Raw genomic sequence first — 14,957 nt, 5'->3', positions numbered from 1 at the left:
CGCTGATCTCAAAGCCCAGACAGTCGTCAACCAAACAGTTGTGACAAATACTTCTCAAGGAACTTCACCGCATGGAGCTGCCGTAGAGGATTTGATTGGATATCGTTCGTTTATCTTCATTTTTTAATATGCTGGTACAGTGCAGAGGATCTGCTTTTCCTTGATATGATAAGGGAAGTTGTCAGTCCAGAAGATGAAATCGAAAGGGATTAGAGGGCGGATTTACTCCTTCGAGCAAAAAATCTTTACTTTTGGACTTTTACAAAAGCGGAGCATGTGGTACAGTGATATGAAGGTACCGTTTGCACGGTATAGAACCTAACTGATGTGGGGAATGTTGGACAGGTTAGTATCACTAGTGACGACAAAGTAGATAACTTAGTTCACTATTGAGGTTTCTGATGTTGGAGACCATTTTCGATTTCATACTCATTTTTCTTTTAAAAATGATTATTTGGCATTTTTTGGAGTTGATTGTTAGAGCTCGTCTAAATATAAATTCAGACGGGTCCTGCCGTATTCTATCCCCCCTGTGTGGTGTAAACGATGAGGTCAACACCAGCGGATACGGGATATCCGCCGTAAAAAGTGAGAAAAAGGTTGGGGAGAAGACTGGGCCTTGCGGAATTCCAGCTAAATTGGTGAGGACAATTTTTGCTAAACGTTTACTTGAGATTGCCGTACTTCTTCCGTAATGTCCGGCAGGAAGGGATTTTCTTTTCTCTTTACCACTTGCTTGTTTGCAATCTCGGTAAGCCCATTTGAACCTCTTGAAAAGTCTACTAATATCAAGTGTGAGAGAAAAGACAATTTAGATAAAGCTAGGGCAATAAAATAGACCGTATAAACTCATTCATCAAATATGAAGCGCTCCACGATAATAAGAACCGTACCCATCTCTAATATGAGGAGATCTTGCCAACATCTTAATTCTGATTCTCAATATTGTTACCATTTCAAAAGTACCATGCTGCCGTAGAGATACATCTCAAAATTTTGAACTCGAACTTCTCCAGCAGGTTCAGTAACTGAATGTCATAATATTTACTCATGGGCTTTAAAGTTGATCTAGAAACCTTCCCCTTTACTGCGAGAATATACAAAATCCTCCGCAAACTTCTTTCACAAGAACAAACCTCTTATTCCGATTTCCAATTTGTCTTATTTTCATAACGATGAGGTTTAACGATAACAATAATAATAGTTGGGGCGACAATCCAATTGTATCAAGACCTTGAAATTATCAAGGCCGTAACTGTACACTATAGTACACTGTTCGAGGCGATGTGGTCAGTATTGCGCTCGCTGGCGATTATAAGCCTAATTTTGACTCAGGTTTGCAGCTGAGTAGGCTGGTATTCGACATCCAGTTACGATACAAATCCCAACACCATCAGGGATTCCTTTGAAAAATTCAGAGATTCGGGTTTTTTGCCTAGAATTTGTTTTACCTGAATAACAATGTAATTAAATTAAAGGAAAAGACACTTCACTTTGGTTCTTAACCGCATCACATCCGATGACATTCCTCCTCTTGTGGATGAAATAATTAATCACCGTAAAATGCGAATACAGGCTGTTCCTCCAAGCAGAAGAGGAATCATTTTGGCCATCAATGCCCTCAAACGGAGTATAGCCGCTGGGCTTGTCGGTCTCCCCGTAGAGTTATTCATTTTTGCAACCACAGTTACTGTAGATTTGTTGCTTCCATTCGTACGGGAATCTTGGGAATCCGATGGCTTTCCCAGAGAGTGAAAGAAGGGGATGATCATGAAAATCTCAAAGGAAAGCAGCCGTTTTAAATGTGGCAATTGGTCAATTGCAGGAGCATTTGCATGCAGTAGAGTTGAAGATAAACACCAACAAAACCAAGACTTTCAGTGTAACGGGTTATCGCAGTCTCCTTATCTGCATTAATGGACAGAACATTTAAAGCGTCGATAAATTTATATATCAACATTATTTCTGCCGACGGTGGCACTGAACTAGATGTTCCCCGATGCATTAACAGCGCTAGATCCGCTTTCGGTACCTTGTCTAAAATCAAAACATGCTGTTACTTCAACACCAAGGTCAAGTTGAGACGGCTCTGTGCTAGTATTCGTTAATATATGGGAGTAGCACATGGAAAGTGAACTCCGCTGTTACTCGAAAGTATCATCGGAGTGCGCTGGCCGGATACTATCCCACACGAGGAACTTGGTCGGCGCGCAGGCCTGGCACCCGTACGCACTATGCTCGGAGGGCGAAAATGGCAGTGGTAGATTAAGGAGGGGCTACAATTCCACTCTCCCAAGATGGCCGACGAGTAAGTCGTCCCAAGGGCATTTCGCGCAAAACAGTAGCGAAGGTGTGCTGAGATCTCAGGAAATAGTGAAAGGAGCTGAAGCGTAGTTGACATGCTATACTCCACAAAGGGGTGACCCCAATGACTTTCTTAGATACAAGGAACTCTCCTATAAATGAATCTATGTATTTTACCCCTAAATAACAGTTTCACCTGAACAATTAACATATCCCTTGAAAAGATCCTATCCGGAATCCTGATTTGTTAATTATAATGGTTTAAAAATCACCAGAAGGTGACCAAGAAAATGCTGCGATTAACTGACAATTCATGTGGCGAGTAGTCCAAATCTTATATATATATAAGAGAGCAATTAATGCGGAAGCAAAGCGTTTGCACGATTTTGTGGAAAAAAACCGTCCGAACACAAAGTTCACAAGAAACGTTCGCTGCGTCTTTACCTAGGTTGCGATAGAATGTAGGTTTTTGGAAATTTCCCCAAAAGATTTGATATCTAGGGTGGATTTAATATATTGGAGAATTTTTTCTGTGACTTGATGTACATTAATCTATTCTGCTTGCCATGATAGGGATCCTTTGCAATTTGGCAGCTGTAGTCCGAATTTCCCCAGGTTGAGTATTTCTGGGGCTTCAGAGGTGGGATCTAATAAAAACTGACTGTAAATCTCGAGATCTTTTTTCAACTGAAACATGAAATGAGTAGTAGTGACACAAAATATATTATTAATTATGATTGGAGTTGAATTGTTAATGTTGAATGTTAATTCACATTGAAATGATCCTCATAACAATATAACCCTGACTGCAAAGAAAGTCCGTTTCGGCGAACTATGGCGATGTATTTGTTACGAATATTTCCTTTCGGGAAAAATAAAAAATTTTTCAGTAATTTTATTGTGGATTATTTGTGCAGTAAAGCACGAAGCAATATTTTCTCGTCCTTCTTGACATTTCACGGCCGAAAATCACTTTGACACTTCGATATTTTGATGAGCAACTGCTAGTTGCCGGTCTACTGAAGTTTGAAGATTTGAATTGTGATGTCACACTCAATGGGGCGAGTTTTCCGGTCCTTTTAAATTTGATTGAAAATTAAAATGCTGATAATGTAAAAAAATAAAAACAGTTTATTTTCAAAAATCGTTATGAGAGTTTTGTTAGATTGAACAATGGAAATGATTCCCGTCATCAATGAATTTAAGGCGAGGCGTCTATTATCTGCTTCTACCTCATTTGATAGTCATAATGACTACGTTTTAGGCGAAAATGAGCAGATAGGTTGTATGCATATACATATGTATACGGAGTTTTCGTCATCCATACAAAGCTCATTTTCCGGGGAAGGTTAGGACCTTTCACAGCGATTGAAGATGCAACTTTTATGGGGTAAAAATTCGCATTCCATGAGGAAGCGTATTTTTGGCTTAACTGCTAGAAATAAACGTAAAGTGCTACATAATAAAACCTGAAGTCGTACTAATTCAAGTTGTTCTTGTCTAACGACATCATTGGCCTCTACACCTTCGAAAACGAGGTAGGCGAATATGTCTACAAATAACAAACTGATAACAAACAACATGAAATTATTTGATTATGGAAATTTCTGCTGTAAACACCTATTAAATTCAGTTGAACATTCGTAAGAAAATCAGCTGACAAATTTTACATAAGGAAATTATGTAAAAATACCGGCCTAAACCGGCCTCAAACACCAGAAGAATATGTCATATATCGCAAACTAAAGCTTAAAATAACAAAGATTAACAAATTAATTGTTCTTTATCTTTTAAGTTGAAGGTCCACCAATGTAAAAATAAACTCAGATACTTATACCTAAATTTACGGTGGTGAAAAATGGTAGCATTTCACTGATATGAACTATTATATCATTAGAGCAAAAGCGATCACCTGTCCACCCAATTGCAAGAAATTGCATTGAATCTATATCCTAATCACCCGGTGACTGACCTAAGACAAACTATGACCACCCCAAATATTATAATACATGCAAATATCTTCAAGCGTGACTTTGTCTCTTTATCTTTAATGATTCCGAAATGTTGGTTTCATCAAGATACTGGTAATTATCTGTGGAAAACGCGAAATCTGATTCAGTTACTAAAGCTTTGGTTGCAGATGTAAGCTTCCGGTCAGCACAGGTACACGAGCAGCGCAAAGAAGTGCCATTCGACCTTGCCTCTCATCCTTCAGAATTTCTTTTCAGAGTTGCGGCTACGGTGGATAGTGCACGTGGAGTGAAACGCTTATAGAGCACTTGACGATCTAAATTAATGCCACTGCAGCTACTGAATTATGAAGAAAATGGTGAAATTGTTGCATATGTTTTAATACTCTGGGAAAAGTACGTAATTGCATAAGCAAGTGAATAACCGGAGCTCTGTCTTCGTTTCTTATGGCTTGATTTTGGGTATTATCTTTTTACACCGTGCTCAAGATTGAACGATTGAGCGTACTTACTAAGTGGTATCGTTTCGTGGTACCTATTATATGTGGACATAAATCCATAATACTAGATTACGCTGAATATATTAAGATTCGTACAATTCAACTGTGGTTGAGTAAGGTTCGCCAATTTGAAAAGATGCTGACAAAATTTGATTGCACTGTCATTTACTGTCGTTCATACCTATGACGACCGGTGCGAAGATATTTATCTATTTAGCAGTCAATCAGAATCTAGTCCATGTACTTTATTCACAGATCTCAAAATATACTGCACGATCCCTAGTCCCTCTGAGCTCTGAACCACAATCCCAAATTATATAAACGAATATGAATTCAATGCATCCCAGTGGTACCAAGCAAAGGTGCTTTTTTAGCCCGAAAGTACTGGCCAATTAACCAAAAGCTCCACAGATCTCATCACTATGTACATTTTCTAAAAGTATGGCTCTAGAAAATCTAACACTGCAGTAAAGAGTTATGTTCTAGCTGCACTCTTAGACCAGTAACGGACTTTAAATATCTATTTATGTTGTGTGTGTGTGTGTGTGTATGGTGGGGGAGAAGCTACAGCTTCTGTGCAGTCAGGCCGTGTTGGCCCATTGTACTCGGCACCCCCATTTAACGGAATATTCCGGATTCTTTAACGTACCTCAGGATTTCCGTTAGGGGATGTGATGCTACCCGTCGCAATTGGAGAACATCGACACCAAAGATCTGATGCCTGATTTGTCCATAGGCGGGACATTCATATAGGAAATGCTCCGTGGATTCCGCTTCCTCATTACAGGAGGGACACGTATCATCTTCGGTAATTCCTATTCTGAACATATGCCCAGCTAGTGAATTATGGCCTGTCAGAATGCCCCCAATATACCTGCAAGTCCTCCGGCTTTTCGACAGGATAAACTTTGCGGTACGTATGTTCGGTTCTGGCAGGAAAAGTTCGGTGTGTCGAGCAGCATTATTTAGGCTCTGCCACCTGTTATTATGGGAAGCTTGTTCCCAGATTTTGAAAACAGACTTAGCCAATGCTACTGATACTCCAATTGCTGGCTCCGGTCCCGGCATAGGGGAGATTGACCCCTCTTTCGCCAAAGCGTCCGAGATTTCACTTCCCTCTACGTCACATTGACCAGGTACCCAGAGTAGTTCCACCGTATTGAATCTAGACATAGAGTTTAAACGGTTTCTGCATTCCTGAACGATTTTCGAGATGATCAAAGGACTGCTCAATGCCCTCAATGCAGCTTGGCTGTCACTGCAGATTGCGATGCGCCTGCCCGTCAAGCGCTCGTCAATCACCCAGTTTGCCACCCTTAGGATCACATAAACTTCGGCTTGAAAAACCGTTGCATATTGTCGCAAAGGAAAACCCCACTTCTCGTTTTTACTCAAGAAGTAGACTCCGGCTCCAGAACCCTCTTCTGTTTTTGAGCCATCGGTGTAAAAGACTTCCGTATATCCCGCCACGCATTCCTCTGGGTCTTCCCAGTCCTCTCTACGCTTCAAGGAAACTTCATATCTTCTACCAAACAGATGTTTGGGGACACGAGAATCGGAAGGCATTGTAAGAACTGGATTCAGTCCTCCCAGTAACTCTTCCAATGCTCTGTGCCCCCCACATCCGTTGTTTTGATCTAATTGAATTAATCTATGAGCCGCTCTCATTGCAATGCTTTGAATAAATATATCCAGGGGCTGCAAATTGAGTAGTGGATTCAGAACTGCGCCGGATGTCGTGCTCATCGCACCAGTGATACCCAGACACACAGTTCTTTGCAGTGCGGCTAGTTTACGTTGAAAACCTTTTTGTCTCACCTTCACCCACCACACTACGGATGCATATACGAACATCGGCCTAATGATGGCAACGTATATCCACATTGCCACATGAGGCCTGAGTCCCCATGTCGAGGCAAAGGTTCGTCTGCACAGCCCATAAGCTGTGAGAGCTCGTTTCATCTTTACCTCTACATGTTTGTTCCAAAAAAGTTTTTTATCTAGAGTGACTCCCAGATATTTCACTTCTTCGGAGAGTTGAAGGGTAGTACCCCTCATCTCAGGGAGGCAAAGTCCATCCAGTTTTCTCCTTTTTGTGAATAAAACCATTGTGGTTTTTTTTTTTGGATTAACTGACAGACCATGTCTGAGGCACCAGCTGTCTATCAAATCAACGGCACGTTGTATATTCCTACACACCGTTCCAAGATCGCGATCAACAGCAAGTACAGCAACGTCATCAGCATAAGCTTGAGCGTGTATTGGCAAATTTTGCAGTTCGCATAGTAGTGAGTTGATCAGCATACTCCACTGAAATGGCGAAAGCACACTTCCTTGGGGGCAGCCCTTCGTTGGTTCTGCTGTCAGGTAGCGATCGACTCCTACCTCAGCGCACAGCAATCTCTGCGTTAGCATAGCATGGATCCACTTAATTAAAGCATCATCAACACCATGCGCTCTGGCAGCATCACAAAATTTTTGAAAAGGCGCACAATCAAAAGCCCCTTCAATGTCCACGAACACCCCCATCGCGTACTCACCATTCAAAGTTGCATCCTCTATCTTTGTGACCAAAGAATGAAGAGCAGATTCACAAGACTTTTCACGTTGGTAAGCATGTTGGTTTTCACTAAGTGGGTGTGATTTAAGTCCGTTTCCACGAATGTGACGCTCCACCAGTCTCTCCAAACCTTTCAGCAAGAATGAAGTCAAGCTGATTTGTCTGAAGTTCTTTGTGCCTTGAAGTCTCTCTTTCGCCTTCCAGTTCATCACAGTACGCTCTAAAGGAGTCTCATTTCGAACACCTAACGAGCCTCTTATATTCATGCTGTGAGTTCCTGAAATTTAACCAGTCTTCGTTCTTGTTACTTTTGCAAGCAGAAGTCGCCTGGTTGATTTCCTGAGTTTTTGCAGTTCTCGGTTCCACCAAGGAACCGTTTTACCGTTTTGGCCTCGGGAAATAGGACAAGCCGCTTCACAGCACTCTAAAAGTGTGCAGTTCAAAGTTTTCAATTCATCTTCCAGCGCCAAAGGAGTCCTTAGTCGCCTAGGGAACTGTACTTTATTGCGAAGAAGTTCATTGAACTTTGCCCAATCCGTTTTCTTTGGGTCCCGTCTTTGTACTGCAGACTGTTCGCCCGCAATAGTCAGATTGAATTCTAGATATCGGTGATCTGACAGTGAGACCTCGTCTAGCAGTCGCCAGTGTGTAATCAATTCTAACAATTTTGAGGTATAGATTGTGTTAGGTCAATTACTTCGCTCCTTCTCGATCCCACGAACGTAGGGGCGCACCCTACGTTTGCAGTCATAAGACCAGCTGAAGTGATGAAATCAAATAGCTTCTCCCCTCTTGGATTGCATTTGCTACTGCCCCAACAAATATGTTGAGCGTTCGCATCGCAACCTATTAAGAGCTCGAGACCACTTGATTCTGCATACGCCACCAGATCCCTAAGCTCTTGCGTCGGTGGAGGATACAAAGAATCATAGGGTAAATAGGTGGAGGCAACTATGATGTTTTCCCTCTCGCCATTTACCTGGTATTGTATGATGACCGTAGCTAAGTCCTGGGAACAATATTGTTTTAGCATAGTTGCCTCTAACCGTCTTGACATCAGGACGCAAGCTCTCGGTCTTATGGATCTTTCGTTGTAGAAGATCCTAGCCCCCTTTACTGATCCAATGCCACAGATTCTGTTAAATCGAACCCACCGTTCTTGCACCAGAAAGATATAGGGGAAATCCTGCAGCTTTGTCATTCTCGCTACCAACAGGTAGGAGGGAGCTTTGGCATACTGCAGGTTGAGTTGACCAATCTTTATGTTTTTCAACATAACTTAGTCTATTGTCTTATGGAAACACCGTACCGCCAGAGACTCAGAATCTAGTCCATGTGCTTTATCCACAAGATCTCGAAATATACTGCATGATCCCTAGTCCCTCTGAACTTTGAACAACAATCCCACATTATACAAACGAATATGAATTTAATACTTCCCAGTGGTACCAAGCAAAGGTGCTTCTTTAGCCAGAGAGTACTGGCCAATTAGTCAAAAGCTCCACAGATCTCATCACTATCTACATTTTCTTGAAGTATCGCTCTAGAAAATCTAACACTGGAGTAAAGAGTTCTGTTCTAGCTAATATAGACAAGCTTGCACTCTTAGGCCAGTAGCGGACTTTAAATATCTATTTATGTTACTAACTGTTCTATAATAAACTTGAAATCAATGTGAAGGTTCAGTAATTTATTACATCCATGATGGTAATAAATTACTGAACTTGGAGGAAATTTACATCACACTAATTGATAAGTCCTCGAATTTTATGCGAAAGCAGTATCTAAATATTTTCATCAAACTAAGATGTTTGTGAATGAAATGAAATTAAATAAATACAAAGTAATCTTATCTACACATGTATGTATATCAGATATTTGTTATATTATTTATCTGCATTTTTTGTTGATTCTTAGAAATAAATGTCATAAATATGATGAAAAAATTCTACGAATTTAATATGTGTTACAATGCACTCTGTTTGAATTGAGGTATTTATTATGCAATTGTGAATTGTTTTATAAGATCTACAAATATTAGATTTCTTTGGAAAAAGTAAACGAATATATTTAATCTACTATTCTCGAGTTATCACAATCTTAGCTTATGTTGCTGGGGGCAATAGTACCGAATTAAAAAGATATTAACAGTTTGGTGAAAGGGGATCAAGTAAAGGAATATGAGAAAGATCATTATATTTTTGAATGCGATAGTGTTTTTTTTTAAATTAGAAATTTCTATTCCTGATAGCGAAAACAACAAAATCTTGTTAAATTCAATCCATTATGTATCTCTCAACTCAAATTTGTTTCCAACATGTAAATATGAAAGACTATTATGTATATACATAGTATAGCCATAAGTTCTGTCAGTCAAACAAATCTTTATTTCTGACGAAGTAATAAACCAAATCAATCGACAAGTGCACCATTAAAAAAGGGAAACAGACCTTTCAAACGAAAAAAAATTATTCAAAATGGCCGTCGCTGGCAGCTATACAGACCCAAAGTTTGTGAGGCCAAGCATCGATCGCTTCACGCACGGTATGAACCGGCATTTCTCGAGATGCACGCACGATGCTGGCCTTCAAACTCTCCAAATTGGTGTAAGTTCAATCGCAGGCAGGTTCTAACTTAGCCCAAAGGCTGTAGTCCAGAGGATTCAAATCTGGGCTGCCTGAGGCCCATTCATCCGCGGTTATGAAGTGAGCAGCATGTGCCGCTAACCGCTGCTGAATTATCTTGGCTTTATGAGCGGGGGCCGAGTCTGAGTCCGAGTCCTGCTGGAAGCACCACGAATAGAGGGTTCACTCAATGGCTCGACTACATCCTCTAAAAACTTTTCGTACACACTTGCATTGGATTTGACGCCGACCTCGCAGAAACGAATATCAGTTACTCCGTGATATGAGACGTCCCATCATACCATGAGAAAATTCGGATGGTGACGACGTTGGACTCACGGGGCATTTTTTTTTTTTGGCTTCATAACATTGTGAACATATACTCGATCATTTTATCGGTTGAATTTTCCCTCGATGGTAAACCTTTTTTTGATCAGAAAATAGAATTTTGCGATATTTTTTTACAGGGAAATCGTTGCAGAAGAGCAACATACCGAGTTCGCCGTATTTCTTTCAGTTTTGGCGTTAACATATGGCTAACGCACCGAGATCGAGATTTTCTTGTAAAATACGACTAATACTTCGAGTTGAAACGCCCATTTCCGCCGACATTCGTTTCTGCTTGCGGAGAGGATTACGTCGAACACGCTCACGCACAGCATGCACGATATTTAGGCGACGTACGGAACGCGGGCGCCCCTCCCGCGGCCTATCAACCATATCAGCTATTTCGCGGTATCGACCTAATGTCCTAAAAACGAATCGTTCGGTTACCGGCAGCTTTTTTAACAAATTATGAATCTTTTTTGGAATATTCTCACATGGGTGAAACGCAATAATCGCGATTCTTTTTTCGAAGTTACTGAACTTCATCGTGTTGTCGTTCACGCGGCGGCCTAACATTTCTCGCTATAGGCAGCGACTAACAGAACTTGTGGCTATACTATGTATACAGTTGCGAAAAAATAGCAGTGTAGACTTGACGTTAATTTTAATTATAATATTTTTACTACTAAATATTTTTGTTTCCAGTTGTACGGGATGTATATTGAGTGTCTACTTTGTACACAGCTGAAAAGTGTAAACAATCAATCAAACGATTTCTTGGAAATGGCATTTGAATGGTTACGTTTGATTTCCCGGGCGAAGAAAATAATAGTGCTAAGGGTTTTCTGCGGTTTAAATTTATATTTCGTCCACAAACTATACTTTTAATGAAAAAGTAAGGATGTTTTATTGATTTTGATTAGTTTTAAATTAAAAAATATTGTAATTATTGCAATAGTGGGACAACTGCACACGATGGGACAATGGAAACAGCTGCATCGCGGAGAAAAGGGAAATCATATAAAAACATGATTAAGGAAGGAAAAAAGTACCAGAAAATCCAGCGTCTTTTGCAGTGTTCAGAAAAAATGATTGCGTATGCCTCAAATTCGAAAGTAAGCGAGCAATACCCCCTTTGTGAGTGAGACGGTTAGCCCGTTGTAGCAAGAGGAAACCTTTCATGGCAACAACCTAACTTAAAAACGAACGTGATATGGCAGCTATGGTTAAAATTGTTCGCCCGATATTAAGAAAGAATAATTTGAGAACTCGAACTCCGAGAAAAGTTCCTCTGCTCAGTAAAAGGCAAGTAACGGCACGTTTGCAGTTCGCAAAAACCCATTTAACTTAGGAGACCGAGAAATAGAGAAACATTTTACAGTCTGATGAGTCCAAGATTGTTTTGTACGGTGGCAAAGGGTCCTATAGCTCCGTAGGACGCCCACCTCATTCCGTCTTTGACCCCAAATATACTGTAAAAACAGCTAAGCACGGCGGTTCAAGCATGATGGTGTGGGCTTGCTTTTCATTCTGTGGCGTAGGCCCAGTATATTGGATAAAATCAACGATGTACCAAAATATTTATGACTATTTACTGGAAAACATCATGCTGCCTTACGGCACTGACGAAATGCTGATAAAATGGTTCTTTGAGGAAGATGTGTCTGAAAACACACTAGCAGAAAAACAAAGAAGTGGTTTCACGACAATATGGTGGAGGTGTTTAAGTGGCCAGCGCAATCGCCAGACTTCAACCCTTTTGGGAATTTATGTGCTGATGTCAAGAATGCCGTTAGTATTGCAAAATCCTACAAAAACAACTGGCTTCGCCCCGCGGTACAAGAATCGTGGTGGGCCATCCCAGTGGACCGTTGTCATCGACTTGTTGACTCAATGATCGATCGGTGTAAGGCCGTTATTAAAAATGAAGGTCATGCAACTAAATATTAAGCATAATTTATGTGTTTTTTTTTACTCAAAGGTATTAATGTTTAAGTCTTTATTAAACAAAATGTCGACTCCTATTTTTCTTGAACCCTCGTTTTTCGTAATTCTTTTGAATACCATTACTGGATAGTTTTTCTGTTATTTGAAAATAAAAAAGAAATAATAGTTGAATCATTCACAATCATTTGAATTGCCCTTTAACACTCACTGCTATTATTTATTTCGCATCTGTATACATGGTTCCGATTCACTTCTTTGTAAGGCATAACGGGTCAACCACATCTACGCACCATCATATACGGTCTGCTGAAATGCGATCCAAATCCCTCCAGGGCATCCTAAGACGATCGCACTTCCCCTTTACTGTTCTGCGTCAAGTGCCCTTGAGGCAACCTATTCGTTGGCCATCATGGGAGAGTGGATTTCACTGCATCGAGTAAATCGATGAAGAGCATATGAAGGGAAGGTCTAAACTCCGCGTGGTCAATGCAGAATGATGGAAAGCTGAAACCATTTTGTTCTCTGTCAATCAAATTTCCAAGATTTTCTTTGAAGCATTTCAGGATTATTTTATCTATTATCTGTACGACAGCAGGAAGCACACAGATACCCTTCCGATTGTCATATCAAAACTTGTCCCATTCTTTGGGATCTTTACGATCATCCCCATCTTCCATCCTCTGGGAAAGGTCTCGCAGATTTACGTACAAATGGAAGTAGCAGATTTGCGGTAACTGCAAGTGCAGCGATAAATAACTTTGCAGGGAGACCGTCAAGCCCAGCGACTTAATTCTGTTTGAGTGCGTTGTTGGCCGAAATGATTTCTCTTCTGCTTGGGGGAACAGTCCATATCCGCATGTTATGACAACTGGCCATTTCAATAGCAAATTCTGTCTTGCCACGGCGAACACTACACTGAACTTCTCAGGATTTCGCTCGGAGTTTTAGAGCGTCACGCCCGCCACCACTCGCAGCAGTTAATGGAGCCTTGAACACCTTCCGTCCATCGATCAACTTCCACGATTCCGCAGTCAACTAGATCTTATGACGCCCCTTCGGAACGTGGCTGACGACCTGCGGCGGGGTAACGCTATTCTCAGACCACAAGATAGCTCTCTCACTATCGTGCGACAGCTGGGTCGTGCATGCAGTCGATATTAAACTTGCAGCAATTATAGAGGTATCACGTTGCTGAGTACCATTTATAAGATATTCTCCGCTATCTTGCTAGGTCGGATAGCCCCATACGCCCAGAACATCATTGGCCCATACCGAAGAGGCTTCACTCCAGGCAAATCAACAACAGATCAGATTTTCTCTCTAGGGCAAGCGATCAAAATGGTATAGAGTTGTCAGCCCTACCCAACCGATGAAATCCGCACATGGTTGTTGGCAGCCAACAGAGCCTATTTTAGCTTACAAAAACTGCCCCGCTCGAAACGTCTCACCATAAGGTCAAAGCTCTTACTATACAAGACAATGATCTTGCCAGCCCTCATGTACTCCTCGGACACTTGGGTTTTTAGCAAGAAAAATTGCGAACTCTTGGCCGCGTTCGAGAGAAGAATCCTTCGAAGAATTTTTGGTCTCCTTGAGGATGGACGATTCCGTAGCCTACATAACGATGAAATCTATGAGCGGTACCATGACCGTCTGGTTGTAGATAAAATCCGGCTCAATAGGGTGCGGTGGGCTGGTCATTAATCCGTACGGGTGAGGGTGATCTCACCCGAAAGTAAATTTTTTATAATTAAGAATTTGTCACAGACACGATTTTCAGACAGTGGAAAATGGTCCCACCTCGTATGCTTAGGACCTTTTCCGTTGTATCCAGGTACTTCCAACAACCATCTCGTGCGATACTAAGAGCTGAATTAAAAAATTCGCAGTCCATTCTCATCTACAATTTTATGCAAGCTATGGGAGCCGACGCATCGCTTGAATGTGGACTCTATCCCTGCTTGGCTTTTAAAACCTCAAGTATCACTTTGATTTGATACTTGAGATAGACTTCGAGGGCCCGCTCAACTGCCTCGTAGAAGGCATCCTTCTTCTACTCTGCAATCTTCCCTGTAGGCTTGCATACCCATTCGCTTATATTTTCAAAGCCGATAACAGCAGGTTTAATTTTTGACTGACTAGAAATCCTACTCCGAGGAGCACATGGTTTATTGGATGTGGATGATTGGTGTAGTGGCTCTTCTCCAGGAAACCGATTCGTGTCTAGCGCATATCTTGTAACGTTGTTATATCAGCTTTATATTGGGACAGAGTATCGGATAGCTGCTTAAGTAGCTTTCAATTTACATAGAGAACAGAAAGAAGAAAATCTTTCGTCGGTTTTCGTGGTCGGATCTCTCGTTGTAAAATTAATCTAACCCGAGGCTCCATCGCTCTTACTTCTGAGCTATTTATTCTATACTGACTGTTTCTATACCTTTTTTAGCCTTTTATGATTCGAACTTACCCGGTAAAACCCTAGTGCATTTGGTTCTGAGTTTTCATTGTATTTTCACGGTTTTCTTATGTTTTTAGGCAAATTAAGTAAGCATCGCTGAATCTGCATCATATCCGAAGTTTTTTAACCATTGTTTCAGCATTACTGGAAAGAATACCAGGAGTATTTCCTCATTTGGTTAAAATAATCCTTACTGGGGTACTATTGGGGGTATGAACAATAAATCTATACACCACCGCATAATTATCTGGCGCTGCGGTAAAATTT

The sequence above is a fragment of the Hermetia illucens genome, chromosome 2, assembly GCF_905115235.1.
Source record: "Hermetia illucens chromosome 2, iHerIll2.2.curated.20191125, whole genome shotgun sequence".
Classification (NCBI taxonomy): domain Eukaryota; kingdom Metazoa; phylum Arthropoda; class Insecta; order Diptera; family Stratiomyidae; genus Hermetia; species Hermetia illucens.
The sequence above is the reverse complement of the archived record's forward strand: the minus strand, read 5'-3'. Positions refer to the sequence as shown.